At 35.7% G+C, this 20,012-nt stretch overlaps 1 protein-coding gene across 3 annotated transcripts in view; it reads left to right on the top strand.

Moving 5' to 3' along the window:
• The window catches only part of LOC124304300 (trafficking kinesin-binding protein milt), a 101,865-nt gene that overhangs the window by 48,827 nt on the left and 33,026 nt on the right, over positions 1–20,012 (top strand). Inside the window, exon 1 of one of the 3 annotated variants that reach the window (XM_046762305.1) lies at positions 14,778–14,962. The exons of the other annotated variants lie outside the window; for them this stretch is intronic. The gene's annotated coding sequence lies outside the window, so the exon portion shown is untranslated. Of the gene's footprint in view, positions 1–14,777; positions 14,963–20,012 lie in introns of those variants that run through there. 3 annotated transcript variants of the gene reach the window in all.

Here is a 20,012-nt window from a genome sequence, read left to right as displayed (position 1 = left end):
GAGATTCGGAACTAAGTTTTCGTTTTTTCTCTGCCTTTTTTTTTTTTTTTTATCTTTACTCGAATCTTCCTTTCATGCGATAAATTTTCATCACGATACGCGGGGAAAATTTGAGTTCAAAATAACAGACTTCCGTTTCTAAAGCGCATTATTTATGGTTAAAAATTTATATCCGTTTTCTTCAAACCGTTATATCTCGAAAACCATTCTTTGCACATTGTCAAAACTAAGTGTCGAACACTTTTGAGAATAGAACTAACTTTCTGGTTGAAAATACTTCGTCATTTTATCTCGTTCGGATCGTGTTTTTAACAAATTAAGCAGAGAGAATTTTTTTTTTTTTTTTTTTTTTCAACGAAGTTGGACAAATTCAAAAATACACTTTCCAAATTTTTTCCACGTGGATTAACCGCGACAAAAGTTTTTTCTTATTGTTTTTGTTGTGAGATTATTGACGGATTCCCCCATATATTACAAAAGAAATGTTGTATGAAAACTACGCAGTGTGCTTGATTTGTTGAGAGCTTTAATTACGAGGTATTTTCTATTAGAAAGTTTGTCCAATGACCTAGGAACAATTTTCCAAACATGATGGTTGAAAAAAAAAGTGACTCAGATTTTTTACTATAGGATTCGCAAAATATGTCAGATTTGAAAAATCTGAAAAGACACAACAAGTTTTCTCAGGTAGTATAAGAACAAATCTGTTTATTGATCGGTTTAATCCACTACTTGATTGATTCACTTATCTGGTAAGATACTGTTAATAATTATCGCAGTAAGAAAGAAACTGCAAGCAAAGATTATCATCCTTGATCGTTGACTGAATTTTAATTACAAACAAACCTGCTTCGACGCTTTCATATCGAACACCGTTAATCATCTACATGCCGATGATTCATATTTATGCGAATGTAGATTTCTCAGAAAGCTGGAAACCTCATTCAAGAATTCCAAACGATCCAATCAATTCGCCTTACTTCACTCGGAGTGAAAAAAAAAATCTGTGACGTTTTTAGAGTTGACGTTGTTTCAAGTTTCATGGAGATTTAGATGGACGTTCAATTATTCGCCTTTTTCTTTCTTTCTCTCGGTCTTTCGAATGAGTTTCACGCTTTGTCTTTGTCTTTATCCGTTTGAGTCACATATTATTGCACTGGGTCAACTTTTGTAACAAGATAATATCGCGTGGTTTTTGGGCTCGCTGATTACGAATCTGAAATCAGATTTTGAAAATTGAAGATTGTGGATCCAATATGGCGAACGACAATTTCAAATTCAATCAAATCCGGTCAAAAAACTCTATGCAGTGTTTCTCGGAGTCGCTGATTACAAATTTGAAATCAGATTTTGAAAATTCAAGATTGTGGATCCAAAATGGCGGACAGAAATTTGAACATTGATCGAATACGGTCAAAAAACTCTGAGCAGGGGTTTTCGGGGTCGCTGATCAGATTTACCATGTTGAATTTTTAAAATTTGGCTTCAGATTTGTAATCAGCGACTCCAAAAATCCCGGGACAGAGTTTTTTCTCCGGATTCGATCGAACTTCATATTTTTGTCCGCCATGTTGGATCCGTCATCTTGAATTTTTAAAATCCGATTTCAGATTCGTAATCAGCGACCCTAAAAATTTATAATTTATTCAAAAAGTGTATAACATGTAGAGGGATAACTTTCTCGGAAATGAATTATATGTACCTTCAATTTTTAAGATATTTTTCGATCAATTTGTTTCTAACGATAATAATTTACATTATATCGCAATAATTATTCTCGGATATCGAAAACGTATACTATCAGAAACAGCAATAAAACCGCGAAAGAAATATGTATTCAAAGTTCTCCAAATACACAAAATATTGATATAAAATAGGCGTTAAGAATATTTATCGCTATGACTAAAAGGGTTGTTCTACATTTTTATTTCCGAACGAAAAAAAAAAAAAAATCAAAAATCAAAAATCCACCGCCCAGAGAAATGTCGAACGAATACCGGTGAAAACATACGAGGCTTTTGTTTGTAGTAATTGCGAACATTGCACCGCTATACATATACGTAGGTATTCACATTACAGGCAGCACCATAATGCACCAGTCTGTTTGGCAATTGGCACATGCGAGAGAGTGTTATTACCTACCCAAGAAGTATCATAATACCTGCTACAAGCCTCGTTACGAATAGGTGGAATACTTCATTTTGTTCCCTTAACGCTCGTATTATTACACCTTTTGGTCCTCGCGTGTTACGTATTGTTTAAAAGATATTTTATACCCTTTTATGCATGTGAAATAGGCGGTGTGACGGATATCGTGCGTTTTATGTTTTATTTCGCGTGTGTTCAACAACCCGGTTCTAGAATATTATACACGAAGAAACTCTCGAAGATTTATTTATTCATTTATTTATTTACTCACTTTACTTACGTCTTAGAGTGAAAATAGTGGGGCTTGAGTACCTTGTGTCTTTTCCTTTGGATTGGCGATATTTTGTTTGGATACCGAAATTTTATGCAGGATCTTTTCAATCGTTTAAAGGTAGTAAGCAGTGTTTGAACTCCAAATCTAAATCTTTTTTTTAAAACAAAAAGAGCAAACAATTTCAGTCAGTTTGATTCAAGAACTATTTCTTTCCTAATCAAAAATTTGTAACGAATGCTTAACTTTTGACCTGCGTCGTTTCTGAAATAATGGGTAAATATATAGTGAAAATTAAAGTAGAGGGGAAAAAAACCAACCTGTCGTCCGCACCCAGATTATAAATTAAAAGAGGCGGGTGAGCGCGGCTTTAATATTATATTATGGAATTGAAATACGTGCAGAGTTGCAGTTTATTTTTTTACAAAATTTGTACGCTTTCTTTGTTTAAATACTTGTACGTTTTATTTTTCTGCTGCTTTGTAATGTAACATCTAAATATCTGAACTGATTTGCTTAGAACGATTTTCTGGCCACCGAATTCGTTGTGTCTTTGTGTTTTTTCACCTGCCTCACTGTACGTTTAATCGTAATCATTCGGTCGTTACAGCTAAGGTTGGAAAATTTCCTGTTTTTCAATTCTAATTCTTCCTAATCGGCTCGTTGTTCTATACAAATGAATAAACGAGAGAAAAAAAAAATTGTTTAAAATAACGTATGTTTCCTTCACTCGCTACAAGGTGTCGAAATCAATATTAATATTCTACATTTTTTTTTCTTTTCTTTGCTTTTCTACTTTCTCAATGCGAATGGTTGATACTCACATTTATTTAACAATGTATAAAACTCACGCCATGTAATTTTTTTATAAATCGAATAAGTAAGATCGGTGTTCAATTAATCATCTGTCAATTTTGAACAAGGATCGGTAAGGAAAAATGGAATAATTCGGACTCTGCAACAATCCCAGGGTATACATGTGTGATTCATTTCAGATATATTGACGTCAATGGTCGGCCATTTGCGCTACGCGGTCTCCTAATCGTCGTTCAGAAATATTGTTGACGTGTTAAAATATACCTCAAACACTTGACGTCGTGAAGAGTCGGACAAATTATGAAACATCGCAAACCTCGCTCGAGGTTGGCGTGGATTATTTTTATGCGTTGTATCTTAACTCTTGCAATATGGAGACCAGCTCTCGAGTATAAAATATGCGAGTTGAAAATCTGCGACGTGACATCATCACGGACCAAGAGAGATGGAAGTATTGGGATTATTTTCCTCGTCAAATATTCTTAGTAATGCGTTCCATGTAAAAAAAAAACTGACAACATCGATTCGTTTTTGTTTGAAATAGAAAAGTAAGAAATGCGAAAAGAAGTATTTCGAATTGGTTTTAAAAAATTTACAGGCACCTATCACCTTCTATTAGGCACAAAAAGAAACATGAAAATTTCACAAATCACTCTGTAAAACGAATTTTGAAGAAAGTGGGTGTAACGGTAAATCTATTCGATATTTTATACGTGTAATCAGTTTTAAGAAGAGGATAAACTTCATCGAAGATGCTGCAGTCCGCGGTTGCAAAAGACATAAAGTAACGCGTGATCGATCCGCGATCAGGTAATGATTTCCTCGATTTGATCCGCGATTATTCTTCGGTTTAAATATTGACTCGATCAACCGAGACGCGTTTTTTTTTCATCCTTTATAACGCTGCCCATGCTCGCTCTATTCCGCATTACAGGTGCACAAGATAAGATAGTTTTACATATTACGTATTTTGTCGTATTTTTCTTGACTGTTTTTCACCGAAATTGTCTGATACGGATTACCGTAGAATAATTTTTTTTTTTTTTTTTTGGTTAAGAAATTCAATGTCAGATGGTGTTAGATTAATACCAAATTCATAATTATAGTCGATTAAAGTCCACACACTGCATTTTTTCTTACAGTGCACAGTCTAGTCAACAGAGTTTCAAAACGGGAAATCAAAAGATAAAGATTTGGAATGTATGACTGAAGTGAGTTCTAGTGAATTTCACTGGAAACCGAACTTGAAAACTGTGAATTTTTATCGAAACAGTTGAGTTGTTGGTAATCTGAGATGGGTTGCATTATAGAAAACCTTTCGTAAATGCAGCCAAATTCATATCGTTTATCCAATTTTAACGAAAATTGTTATTCTCGGTATTTTTTTGACTTTCGAATCTCTCTCTGATATCTCTTTTCACCGTGACTATGTTCTGACATTTTTCATTAAAAAATTTTTTAGTCGTCGAATGGATTTAAATTTTTCTATTAAAAAAAGTTTGAAAGTCGCAAAAAGAAATATTTTTCACGGACAGGATAAAACAAAAGATCAGAATTTTTTACTTGGTTGATGAAACTAAAAAAAGAAAAGAAAAAACGTAAGGTATCTCGAGAAACAAATTTCCAGATCAAAACAATCAGAATCTCGCGTGTCAATTTCAGTGACTGACCTTAATGTTAAATCCGTGTAATAATAACGAGTCCTAAATAACCCAAGAAAAAAATAACCCTTGTGAAAAATAACCTGACAACAGATTGACAAAAAAATTAGATTATAATTAATTGAATTAAATTTAATTTCATATCCGTAATTTCTGTCATGAGTTATTTTTGTCGTTTTTTTTTTTTCTTGTCACGGATTATTCCTGTCATGAATTCTTTTTCTCAAGATTTATTTTTGGCGGGTTTTTTTTTTATATTATTTATTTATTTATTTTTTTTTTTGTGGTTATTTTTGTCTCATTCTTGTGAATTATTGTTATTCTATGAATTGTTTTTGTTACAGCTTATAAAAATAAAAAACAAAAAAACAGACAAAAGTCTAGGGTCATTTTTCTCTAGGGTTGTTTTTCTCTAGGGTTATTTTTTCTAGGGTTGTTTCTCTAGGGTTATTTTTTCTAGGGTTTTTTTTTTTTTGTCACGGATTATTCCTGTTACGAATTATTTTTGTCACGGCTTATAAAAATAAAAACACCCAGATAAAAGTCTAGGGTTATTTTTCTCATGGGTTATTTGTGTCGTTTGTTATTTTGTCATGTTACATTAGTTACTTTTGTGCGGTTTGTTATTTCCGGGTCATTTGGTTCCAGTACCCACCGTAGATTTCACCCAACGCCGTGGAAAAACTCGCGGCATGCTTACAATAACGTCGAGTCAGGCTTCTTCCGTTGTAACTGAACCATCTTACAGTCGCGTCTCCGACTTCATTATCCCACACGCATTTGAATCTTTAATCAATGCACGCACATGCTGCTCCATCTATTAAAAACCTGCAAGCCTATGTTTAGGAAAACAAATTAACGAACGCTGCTTAACTCCGAGTTGAAGAGTTAAAAACCCGTTACAAGATTTAATCAAAGAATAATTATTTATCATACGAGTAATTAAGCGCACTTCTATACACAGATGCTGAGATATTTACAGTAAACTCGAATTCGTTTTAATGCACGTAATAGACGGTTCTAATGGACCGTATATTAATTGCAAATTTTATTTCTTAGACTATCGGTTTCAGGCTATATTTTATTGTCCCTCAAAAGTGCAGCTACTTTTTTATGGGCCTAAACAAATTTCTCATTCCCAACCGTTATTGGTAAAAAAAAAAAAAGATTTTCAGCTACACTGAGAAAAATTTCATTTGTTATAGTAACTAGCAAATTTCAGTAAAACAGGTATCGTTAAAAAAAACTGTTTGAATATTGGTGGAATAATTGCAACGCAAAATCAGTTTGTTCGGTTTACTTTACTTTTTTAGTTAAATAAGGCTTTAACGTCAATTTATTGTTGCACAAGCATTAAATTTTCGCAACAGTTGCAAGAAAATACAGTAACAGCTAGAAAATTAATTTTCATTTTCTACCTAGAACTGTATTTTTCGATTGTGATAAAAAATGAAAATAGTCAAGGACTGAGCGGTAACCGGAACCAAAAATTTGTCTCGCTGTAGTAAATTCTAAGTAGAATATATTTTTCAAGAAAAAATCTTCAAACATGCTCGATTCAATGAATTCTGGAACTTTCGATACGAGTCTTGTAGATTTCGATCAATCTCTAAAGTATCAGGTCCGTTGCATGTTGTATCTGTAACGATCATCCGATACAATCCGTATAAGTCAGCGATCCTGCATAGCTGACCGACTTGCAAGAAGGTGTAACGAAGCGTTGCAACGTTTGACCCGGGCCCGAAAGATTTCTCTCAGCAGGTTACACGGGCTGTAAAGCAGTTGGGTCAAAGGTCAGGGGTCACAGTTTAAAGATGCAGAGGAGATTCTCTCGTAGCTATACGTATACCTGCATATATAGGTATATAAATACGTGTGTAATTATTTCGCATTATATCCATTATCTTGGGAAAATTCAATGCAGGCCGGACGTTCCGATTCTCGAACAAATCGGCCAATGATAACAGTGGCCAAAGAGACGATGGAAATTTCTAAAAGATTTCCCATATTTTCTTATATTTTTTTATTCGGAAAGTAATGTTTCTACCTCGTTTGGTTCTGAAATATTTACGAGGAGTTGAATCTTGAAGAGTTTTTAGCTGCGGACGTGCAAGTATACAAATTTATTAGGTATTAATATTTATGTACTGCAGTACGAAATTAAAATTTCTGAATTTCAGAGCTGCGTCGGACTTCGAATACTCATTCTTCGTAGTTTTGGTATATCTTATTTGGCATAGTAAATTTGAAGATAGGATTTTTCTCAGAGACTGAAATTCGATCTGAAATAATTTAGACACTGTTTATTAAGAAAAATTTTAAAAACTGTCCACTCTAGCACCGAATATAGGAAGTAAAGAAAGTACAAAACAAATGTTAAAAATCGTACTTAATCCCTTCTTCAAGTTTTTCGTGTGTAAAATTAATAGGGAAGTTCCTATGCCACTTGTAAAATTGCTCCGCGAGTTTATTACAAAGTATGTCAGAAACGGCGAGGAGAGTTGGGTGTAATAATCCGCGATGCGCTTACTACGGTATAATTATTACAATATACCGGAGTCTTGGGTCGTTATAACCGGTGCTCGGTTATATTGTTGAAAAATATCTAATTACCCCCGCAGTAAGAATTCATTTAGAAAGGAAAACAATAGAATTATTACTGCCCAACTATATATACGAGGGAAATGGGTTGGCTTATTTGTGGGCAAAACGTACTGTTAAAAATATATATATTTATGTATTTGTACGTATGCATGTACGTATGCGTCCAAGGCGCGAGAATTTAAGGAATGAGAGAATTTGATAGAGAAAATATATATTATACGATAATTTTCTCTTGACAAGTGGTATTTTGCGTTGTGCAACGCGACCGGCATCAGCGAATTGACATTAAGCAGGCTCGAATTCACCGACCTTACGTCGTATACCTATGTATGTACCTACATTGTACACGGGTATAGGTATAGACAACATTATGTGGGAATTCTCTCATGCTATATTCCAACTTCTACGTTATACTTTACAAGACACCGGGCGAGTTCACGTACCGGGACAATCTGTTGAAACTTGAAAATCAACCGCGCATGCGCCGAATAATTCAATCTCATTGGTCCGCGAAATCTTCACGCAGCGATGTTCTTGTCCGCGATGCAGGCGGGCCAACCTACGCGAAATGTGGACGTTTGAATTTTCAAAGAGCATGAGCATTAAGTTCCGACCGTTTTTTGAAGAATCTACTTTACGATCCAATAACAAATGCTTCCCGAAACCTTTCCGAGTCACCGCCTCGATTATTTGAGATTCTAACCTCGAAAATTCGTATCAACTACATCGCCGGCGGAAACAGTTTGACAGCTGAAAACTCGGGATGGCCAGCCTGCGCGAATAGCCGATAAAACTCGCGCATGCGCGGTTGATTTTCAACTTTCAAAAGATCGTCTCGGTATATACCGAGTGTTCGAAACTGTTTATGTGAGCAAGTTGCATCTAACATGCAAGGGTGCGCAAATTTCTGTTAGGTATATTTGTTCGAAGACTAAAGAATTTTAAATAGTACATTATATCACACGGGAATAAAGTCGACTTTTATTCCTGTGTTACATGCAGGACTTTATTCCCGACTCAACTTTGGCCGCTATGGTTATTTGAAAATTGGGACTTTCGAGACGGAAAATGACAAACTTATGATTCAGGAAAAAATACATTGTATTGCCGTTGAAAATTTGAATTCGACTTTTCTCCCCAGAGTTTATTTACCAATATTGTTAGGACAAAACTGGACATGCAATACGAATTTTTCAATGAAAAAATGATGATATGATGTGATGTTATCAGCGTATTTAAGCTGTGTAAAGTTAAAGTTGAGTATTTAAAAATTGTTCATGTATCACGAGGACGTTTTTAGCTGTATGTAACTTCAGTTACACTTTTCAAACCATTGTTTCAACGTTCCTTAGACCTGACTGACAATGAAAATAAGAAATTCTCGATCTCTCTCTCTCCCCATAACTTTGAGTGGGTAACTAATTGCGGTGGTCTTTAAACTTACTTAGACAATCTCACTCATTTGTTTCTCCACATTAGCGAGAACTCCTCGCGTTGCCGAGGCAAGAGAAGAAAAAATATAAAAAAATAAATAAGAATCGCTGCTCTAAATCTACATACAATAGTTTGAAGTGCGCCTCGCTCTGGGATCGTGGATTGAAAAATTACTTTCGGTTCTCAGGAACGCCGCGGGTCGTGAACTTTCCTCTGAGCAAACTCGGAGCGTACTACAAAATCGTAAAACTTTTCATTTCGTCTCTCGACTCTCATTCATTCTTCACACTTGTCATTTCTCCGTTCGATTCCTTTCCCGCGCTCAGCTTTCGCCTGTCAACTTAGTTAAACGTCTTTCCCGCGCGACTAAAAATCAGCAGAGACTCTCTCGGGCTTCGCTTTGTTTCTCTTGTCATTTCTGGCTATCGATATTGCCGCATCTGAAACTGGATCTTGAATATCTTCGATGGATCTGGAACAGAAATGAATCAGGGAATGGATACTCGGCCTTTCGGTTTCTTTTCTTTCCTCACTTTTTATTTGTCGCGTTTATCACGATTCGAGAAACTCTCGAGGCGCTTCGTCATCGTCCAAACTCGTCAATCTGTAAATTACTATACTTATCGCATAGCGCTAATTTTAACCATCAAATTATCGTATTGAACGAAAAAAAGTGCATCGATTTTATTGCAGATTTTCTGACATGCGAAAATCGAATTCGTTGTAACCCAGAAATTTGTGTATAAGAAATTCTGGAAAAAAATTGACAAATTTCACCAAAGTAAGTCCCAAATAATTCTATCCTAAATTAAAAGCATCAATTTTTTATAAATTTCTTTTCAACTGAAACCTGACTGTAAAATTTCCTCAAAACTTTCCCTGAACAGTTTGCTGTGACTTCGAGTATAACTCAAAAAAATTTAACGGGACATGTTTAAAAATAAATCACAAAAAAAAAAAACAACGATTCTTTCCAGGTGAACAAGAAAAGCGATTTATTTATACGCTCGGAAATATCAGACATCTTCCGGCAATCCGTCATCGGAAGTGCTTATCATACCTCGTTTATTCCCTGCTCTCTGTAATCTGCCAGTTATATATGAGGCATTCCACGCCAATTGGACCTGGGTTTTATCCTTAATTTCTCAGATTTGGCAAGCGATTTTTCCTATGATTTTTCTCACTTTGAAAGGTACTCTGCTTTTTTTTCGACTCAATTTCAATTTTCTACAATGTTTAGAAACGATTTTATCGTCCGACCAAAATTAAAAAATTGAAAAAATACTGAAAAATCCTGCGTCAGATATCAAAATTTTTAAGCTTGGATCCGGAGTGGGCCGATTTTCCCTTCTCACTGTTTTCAAGCGTTTTCCGAAAAAAAAAAACGTTAAAAAAATTATAACCAAAAGTCATTTTACTATGGATGGTTGCTGAAACGTTTTTATATGTCACGTGGGATTTTTGAAAACTTGTTCAGATTTTTCGGAACCATTCTACCTTCGGCAATTTTTTTTTACTAGCAAAATAAAGAAGAGAAAATATCCGAATTTTTTTTTTTAAATCCAATGTCATACACGAAAATGTTCCAGCAACCATTCGTGGTAAAATAAATCTCGTTTCTCATTTTTTTGACGTATTTTTGTCAGTAAAAGTTTTTAAACAGTAAGAAGGAAAAATCGGCCCACTCCGGGGTCCAAGCTTGAAAATTTTGACATCTGACGCAGGATTTTGCAGAATTTTTAAAAATTTTTAATTTTGGTCGGTCGATAAAATCGTTTCTAAAAATTGTAGAAAATTCAAATTGAGTCGAATAAAAGCAAAAAAGAAACAACCGAGCACCTTTCAAAGTGAGAACAATCATAGAAAAAATCGCGCGCCAAATCTAAGAGGTCGAGGGTAAGATCCGGGTCGAATTGGCGTGGAATGCCCCATATATATACAAATGTACTATAAAATAGCTTCGAGGAAATATTCCTACAGTTCTTGAATCCTTTTTTCTCTTTTTTTTCCTATATTTCGATTCGGATTGCGGGTCTCATTCATCCTTAACTTCGATTCTTCTTGGGTCGTTACGCCCGAATATAGTACGAAATGTAATCGATGTTCTGAAAATAAAACAGGCGTATATATGTATGTATAATTCATACCGAGTCGCCCGAGCTTGAAACTGTGATCGACAAGGTCATCGGACCGATAAAGCCTTCCGATTATCGTCTCTGCAACAAATAATGCGATAAAACGTAGCGTCGATTAAATTAGAAATTATACACTTGAGAAAAAACACTCGGCTTAAACCACTTTCATGTCGGACTCGTTTGTTCTGTAATTTAGAATTCTTGGCTACGATATCGAATGCCGAGTAAGGCAGAAGTAGAATATACATTTTTGAGTTGATTGAATTGAATCACAATATTTACACCGATATTTGGGAAATAATAAATGAGAGAAGGAAACTTTTTTTATTACTTATTTTCAAATTCGAAGTATGCGTTTTTTTGTTTTTTTTTTGGCAATTTTGCAACTCAAACCATATCACAGTGTAGCATAATTTTTCTTCGAGTGGGGAATTCACTTTAGTTTGTTACTTTGAAAAAAAAAAAACAAAAAACAAAAAAAAAGGGACAGAACATTTCAAGTCACAAGGACGATTTATAACCTAAGGTTTATTTACGCCTCGTTAATAAATTCACTGTTATTCAAATCGATTATCGGATACATTGAACCGAAAAACAGATTCTTGTCACCGATTTTTATTTCCTGTATTTGAAAAAAAGCAAGCTTTTAACGAACAGAGATAATTGTCGGAATTAGACTGGATCGGGAAGATGATTATACTTAATTGAATTTATTCCGTTTAACTGGTGCTGTTTCGATTCAGCTGTGAACAATACGGCATCTTTAGACAGAACATGAACCAGTTGCAGGTGTGGTCTAAAATTTGAAACCGAAACGTTTAACATCTGCACGTATCCCGGTAATTTATAAAGCAAAGAAAAACTTGGGAGTATTCAGAGTCTAATAATAACAGTAATGTACCCGCACAACCGCTATTATCGGTAGCTCGTAAATTTGCGAGGCAATTAACGAACTGTGAGCCGAAAAGCTTGAGGCTATAATACAAACACAGCTCGACGTTTAGAAGAACCAGATACCTGTCAGTTAGTTTTAAGGAATAGTGAAAATTTGCTCTTGATCACGTTCGATATTCTTTTTGGGGGGAAAAAAAAAACTAAACTTCCTAGAAGAAAGAAACAAAGTCAATAACAACAGCGAAAGTTTTCTTACCTTACATCACATCCTGTCGATCAAGTTTGAGACTATTTAAGCAATATGTCTTGATTTGGTAGAAAGAAAAAAAAGAAGACAAGAATTTAAAAAAAAAAGTTTACAGACGTATATAATTCTAGAGCAATTATACCACGATTATTATACGATTTTACTAATTTTAAAAACGCACGGTTCGTCGCAAATATTACGAACAATTGTAATTAGCTATAATTAGTTGTTATGTATGTGGTAGTTGTAATGTAGCTTATTTTCTCGAAATAACATACCAACGCGAAACAAAATTTATTTCAAGTGATTTTTAGAGACTCTTCTGACAAACAAAAAGGACCAAAAAAAAAAAAAAAACCTAGAAGTAGAAAACCAAACTACCGATATTTTTACGCTGTTTATGTCTTGCAGTACGAGACGAGATTCAAAAATGATGCAATTTTCAGACTTCTGGCTTTTAAGATTTAGCAAAAACGTTTCGGTTAATTTTTTTTTTTTCTTTCATTTCGATCGCATCAGTTCTCACATTTCAATTATTTTTCTGGTATTCTTAACGCAGAAAAAAAATTTTACCCTAGATATTTTTAAGGCAGAAAAGTCTGATCTTTTCGACCATGGAATTAGTTATTTTATGACAAGTCTTTAAGAACTGTGAAAAAATAGATCGGATAATAATATTAAGTTTGTAATAAAAGTTGGATAAAAAACGGATTCTATGTTTGGAACGATCCGTATTTATTTTCCGCAACAACCCTGCGATACAAATTCAAATTTCGAATGCATTAATCTACATGAAAATTAAATTTAATACTCGATCAACGGGATTTTTCCAAGCAGCATTTCGCTAAAAAAAAAATGACACCACGATTACAATGTTTCATAATTACTTGAATTTTATAGAGTGATTACGAGAGATTACTTGACAGATAAATTTTACTTCGATCGGGTGATTTCGCATAATTTCTAAGATTTCATAAATTTTCATAAGATTACAAAGAGATTTTTGCAATCGTAAATAATGTCTCGTGACAGCTGATAATTACTAATATCCAGAATTTTATTTTAATATGACTGATTTCGGGGTGATTTCGGAGATTACGACAGCATTTCCGAATATTAACGATACTTGTTTTAGTGAATTTTTCTAGTTACTATAACAAATGAAATTTTTCTCAGTGTGCACGTTAGCGACGACCACTAGGCATCGATTAATCGAGTCCAAAAAAATAATCCAACTCGACTCAGTTAAATCGGCAAAAATGAATCGTTTAATCGATTATTTCGTATTCTTTTGAAACTCTGCGTATAAATCCAAAATTTCGTAAATTTCAGTACAAGTGGTCTTAATAGCCGGAAAGTGTTTGGTTAATTTACAGTTTCATAAAAAATATTCTCCAACATCAGGTAATAATATTCATTTATCTTTCACTCGTTACATCAAGCAGGTACTCGGTAAGTAACCCAACGATAACGATCGATACCTTTAATCACGCAAATTGATATCATACCGCATCGTTCATGGGGGTAAAAGACAAACAATCGATTGTAATCGAGTTCGAACAACAATCGATTACTTTTCGTTTTTCTTAGTACACGCGATGTCCCGATTTGTGCGAGCGAATTATTGGACACCCGAAAGAAATAGTCGAGGAAATAAAGCAATGGACTGTCGATTTTTTGAGCAGTAAGACGGATTTTAATGCGGTTTTTTGCATTCGCTTCGTGAGAGCGCCTACAAACTTTGTGAACTAAATTGATTAATTAATTTTTTGAAAATGCATTATGGCATTAATAATATGCATTTTGCAAGTGCACTTCCAAGAGACACTAAAATAAAAAATTTGCTACTCGGGGGTTTTTGGGGTCGCTGAACACGAATATCGCCACGGCAACCGTCTCCGAGGTACCTGGTGCCCAGGGTGGACAGTATCAACGTCTTCTCCTAGAGTTTTGGCGAAAATTGTGATCGAATTTGTGATTGAATTAAGAACAATATACTTTAATTGAGGTAAAAATGATAATACTCAAGATAATTCCAGAAAAAGACGTTGAAACGTTCACCCTGGGCACCGCGTACCTCGGAGACGGTTGCCGTGGCGATATTCGTGTTCAGCGACCCCAAAAACCCCCGAGTAGCAAATTTTTTATTTAGTGTCTCTTGGAAGTGCACTTGCAAAATGCATATTATTAATGCCATAATGCATTTTCAAAAAATTAATTAATCAATTTAGTTCACAAAGTTTGTAGGCGCTCTTACGAATCGAATGCAAAAAACCGCATTAAAATCCGTCTTACTGCTCAAAAAATCGACAGTTGGGCCGTTTTTAGTGCTTTATTTCCTCGACTAAAAGTGAACGGCCGGCTAGAGCCCCGGCGAATTGATAAGGAATGAGATAAGAGAGTCGAGATGAGAGGCCTCGAGAATTGGACGGGCGTCACGTGGTTCCGTGGCACAAGACGGCAGTTCGAACGGTCTGCGCCGAGACGGCGTTAGCGGCGTTAGCGGCGTCGCTCGTCCAAGCGACATTTTGGTATCGCCTCTCGGACCCTCAGTACTGTTTTCGTTACGGCGTCGCACGAACCGCGCGTGACTTACGCCGACGCCGCCGCCCCTGCGGGACGGATTTCCTAAAGTACCGTCCAGTGCCCGGATTCTCTTCTCTCTTACGCCTTGCTCGTCTATGTGTAACGTGAATCCGTGCTTTTAGTGTATGTGGAATCCTGTTTCCTGTGCCGATATACGGTGTTACACGTGAGTGAAGCGATCGTCGCCGTTAGTTTCGGCCAAGTTTTAATCGCCGGTTTGTCTACGGCCACGGAACCGCCCCTTGTTCAAATTAACCATTATCGGAAACGTATGCGCGATAAGACTGTGACGACCTATTGTCCGAAATTTATCGAACGATTCGGAATCGAAATTGTGGTTCGTTTCTTCGTTCTCGTCGAGGTTCATTTTTCTGATTCTAATTTCAGCGAATTAGTTTGAGACAATTGTTGTTCGGCCGTAGGTGAAAGATGGTCTCGAAGAAGGAACTTGACGTTTGGTTCTATGAGAATTCAAATATCGTCAGTAACGTCGACGACGTTCGAAATTGGAGGAAAATTCTTGTCGCTAATTTCACGGTCACGAGGGCGAGGTTGTCGCTCGTTGTTAACAGTTGCTAAATGTCATCTTGTAACTATTAGAAAGTAATTCCATATTGTGTACAGCGCGCGTTGTACGTATACCACCTGCACAAAGCGAAGGTTACCTTCGATCAGTGACGACTACTCGAGAACTCTTAATGGTCGCGGGAATTCTGCACCAAAGTTCCTGATTGAGGAAATGCGTGACGGGCGATTCTAAGGATCGCGAAATGGACAGCAAATAAGATTAAAAAAGAAAAAAGCGAGACACTGTAGCCTTTGCGAAACGGTGCAAGTATACCGCAGGTCGTAGAACCTGATACGATGATACGAACAGCGATAAGGTGGAACACGATCGGTTCGAACAGGTTGGAATCGTTACTCGAACGGATCTCCCAAGTGTCCATGAAGGAATGTTACGCTGGTAGATTGCGCAACTGATCAGCCACGATCATCGAGTTATGTGACCGCTTGTCCACGTATTGACTTGTACTTTCCGACGAGGCCTCGTGCTGCACCGCTACTTTAAAACTGAACCTTCGTTTCAAGATTCGTTCCGTGTTTCAGAGGTCTCAATGACGTAACGGCAACTCGAGTACCATACCGTTCACAACCGGTATCGGAGAACTTGACACTCTGCATAATGCATGGGAATCCAAAGTTGAACGTTGGAACAAAGGTGTTCAACACACCGCAGGAATATTGACCGAGTGTTTTATCGACTCTTCACTTCGCCAAAATTACTTGCGGGTAGTAACTGGGTAACATGGTCGATTTTGACCTTGGTGTGTACACGTTTCTGCGAATATCTAAGTCCACGGATCGCTGACGAGACTGAAACTGGCAGCCAAACGTTGCAATGTTCTTTCGAATAAGGTAGCGATGTCAGAGAGTCAAAATTTTGGCAAAATAACCTGAAACTCTTGATGGTTTTATCAAATTATGGGGATAAAAATGAAATGCATTTTTCTATTTCCAAATTTCACACAGTTGATTGATTGCCAACTTATCTGGCTACTAGCTTCAGATTGGTGTATTCCAAAGATGAAAGAGGGCTCAACAGTGCGATTCTGTATGCAATTTTGACCAACAATACTACAATACATTTTCATTTGACGCAAAAGTAAAGCTTTCTACAAATTTACTATCGCAATTTCGCAGAATTCATCTCATTTTTTTATTTCTACGTCAAATGAAAATGGTATTGGACTATTTTTGCTCGGAATTGCATACAGAATCGCACTGTTGAAACCTTTTTTGGCGATTGCGATACGTGGACTTCGTTATTCGGAGATATATATAATTCAAAGTTCAAATCGACGAGGCCATTCCCTTAAAATGAAATCGGATCGATCGATCGATCACTCGAGTCAATTGAATCCTGGGTTCTATTCGTAATTGAATGAAATCGTCAAGCGTTATGATTCTCTTGGTAACGATGAGAGTGTAACACTTGAATCACCATAAATACACAGTTTTGGTAAATATCGTAACGTCAGCGTGTTCTCAAATGTCAGAACCAAGTTGGGGGATTTTAACGTAAAGTCAAGGGTGTTTCGGTGAAGGTGAAAGTTCTGAAAACATATCGTATTCCATTTTAACAACATGACGGATATAAACCAATCGTCACGTTGAGATCTTTGGAATCTTGGAACGTTGAAAGTCTTGAAACCGATTGATTTGAAGGGAAAAATGTAATACCTTGGTCTCTGAAACATCCGTGGTAACTAATTTCGAATATCGGACGAAAGCATAAAGTTTCGGCAAGTACGTGGTTCGCATCGGGTATATATCGTCTTTGCTAAAAGCGTAAACAGCGTAGCTGACCCGTTTGAATTACTTAATGGACGTTGTATCGACGTCACTGTAGTGTCAGTACAGGTACGTCGCGTTTTCTAGTCACGCGTTTCATTACATTACGTACCGAAGTATGATCGATTCATTCCGCAAGCTCATGTATCGTACAGGTAATAGAGTACCGAGTGATTTTCACGCGGACTTTTTTATTCACTCGATCGTAAACAGATTGATTGATAGACAATCGGGGATTGATGTCGTCGTTATCAACGTTGCTTGGAAATGCCGACGAAACTTTTGACCTGAGTTGAATAAAATATGTACGAAAATAACGCCGGTATGATGTTGACTTTATGATGTTTCTGCGGTTGATAATCATCCAGGAATTTAGAATACTAGGTTTCTAGGTTTGTAATGCGGAAACTTGTTGCACTGTTACTTTTGTAGCTGTTCAATTCTCGTCGCTACGAAATACATTGTTTCTATCATGCCTTGTGTGCGTGTGATGTACTAATTTTTTTTTTTTTTTTGTTTTTCTTTTTTTTTTTTGACAAAGTTGCCGTTGAGCTGAAGAAATTTAAAGAGTCAAGAAATTACATCGGGATCCAAGATTCTTGTTTGAATTAACTTTGTTAGCTTAGGTATTTGAAACGACGTTGTACGGGAAGAAAGAGTTGAATTCTTGAGAGTAAAAGTTCCCAACAATTATCCTTCGCACATATTTTGCCATCGGATTTATCCACGTTACGAGACTCGGATTTTATAATTGAATAATTCCTTGAAAATGCAGAAGCAAAAATTTCACACGTATGTGAAACGTGTTGTTTTCTTATTATAGTATTATTATCGCGCTTTGTTGAAAAATATTATTACGCATAATGAAACTGTACATTTTTTTAACCTCGCGTCAAAAATTAAATCCTTTTTTACGCAGTTGTGTTAAAACTTGACATTGAAAATTGATGAATTTCACACTGCGACATACAATTTCTTTACTCGATACTGTTATCGAAGATGCATCTCGTTGCTGCAAAGATTTTTGCAGATGTTAACAGAGAAGAAAGTTGTTTTTTCTTTTTTTTTTCTTTTTTCTTTATTTATTATAATTTCTATTGAGTACGAAATGTATTAATTTTTTTATTCGTAACACCAAATGTACGTTTGAATTTGCAAATAACGTTCCGCTGTCGATAGACGAATGTAGATGTAGTTTAAAGCCGTGACGTAAACACACCCGCACCAATAATAACTACATTCAATAATTTTCTAGTTATTAAATATCCGACTTTCTAGAACAATTCTACACACCCGTCGTCCTAGGTATTGTTCTAAAGTTCAATCTATTCCTTTATGTAACCCGCGATACTGCACGTATCGATTCGTTATCTAAACTCTTCGCGATCGAGATCGTCGACTCATTTTCATCGCGCCGAATTAAATCCTCATACTTTAATCCGCGTTCAAAAAAATTAACGTATACTATTACGTACATTTTCAAACATCTCGATGGACTTGACAAATTTTCCATAATTTATCACGAAGCAGCATTCAGCGGTGTAATCGTTAAACGAGGAATGAATATTCCAAATGTGTAATTTCTTTTTTTTTTTTTTTTTTTTTGATCTCGATTATACGAAACACGTGTACCAAAAAGTATCTGATCGAAAATTGACAACTTTTTTTTCGCAACGAATCGCCGTTTCGCGTTTCTGACAATCGTATTAGGTTTAAGGGGGTATTCTAGTGTAGAAATTTGAAAAAATCGATTTTTTTTTTTTATATTTTCAAAGCTTAACCTTTCAAGAATGTGTCCTTAAAAGGACAAGTCAAAATTTCAATTATTTTCAGAGATATAGCTATTTTAGTGACACGTCTTCAATACTGGCGCGGCTGGAACGAATTTTACTCGAAACTTTAAACGCGTTTTTCTCAAAACTACATTTTTCAAAACGGTTGACATGATTTCTCAAGTTCTATTGAACCGATTCACTTGAAATTTGGTGAGAATCTTCTCAATACATGTCTCTATCGCACGAACTATTATTATAACGAAATAATAATTTTTACTATTTTTAAAAAATTCAGTAAACGTCCAAAAAAGTAAAAAAAAACGTATTATTTTTTCGGACAGCCGTAATTTGGCAAAAAAAAAATTTTTTTCGACTTTTTTTTAGTTAGTACGATAGCTGCATTTATGTAGATTAATAATCTTTTTTTTTTTTTTTCTGATTTTGAAAATGCTTGCAATCGTGACAACATTGGCGCGCCATTTTTTTTGTACCCCCCACTTCAACAACTCATAGCACTTTCAATTTTGTATTTTTTGACTTGTTTTTTTTTTTTTTTTTTTTGTAATCGTGAAATAATAATAAACGCCTGATAAAAAAATGGATGGTAAAAATATTTTTTGTTTTTTGTTTATAGCACTTCAAAAAACACCTCAAATTCATGCCTCTACACTAGAATACCCCCTTAAAAAAAAAAAAAATTGGTAAATTAATTCCTAACGCGTAAAATTCAACCATCACTGGCAGTCCGATCGGAGAACCGGAAGAGGTTTAACCTACCTACCGTAACCACGGTGGATGCATAGATGCGAAAACTGCGATAGGTCGAGAGAATGTCTAAATCCTCCACCTCTGTATGTGTGCCAATTGTACAATTAAACTGTGCTCGTTATCGGAACGAATTATTTTTCCCTTGTGATTTTTGCGCAACTACTAAATTCAGCGTCGAGTATCGAACGATGAAAAATGTTTGTACGAAACGAAAAACAGTCGATAAGAAATTGAATGCGATGAATTTTATTTATTTAGCCAGGGTGATGGGGAAATGTTTGTGGAATTTGCTTACTCTTTTCTTTTCATTCTCTTTCTTTA

This window comes from Neodiprion virginianus, chromosome 5 (genome assembly GCF_021901495.1).
Source record: "Neodiprion virginianus isolate iyNeoVirg1 chromosome 5, iyNeoVirg1.1, whole genome shotgun sequence".
NCBI classification, from domain to species: Eukaryota; Metazoa; Arthropoda; class Insecta; order Hymenoptera; family Diprionidae; genus Neodiprion; species Neodiprion virginianus.
Note: the sequence above shows the minus strand (reverse complement) of the source record. Positions and strands in the feature narration are given on the sequence as shown.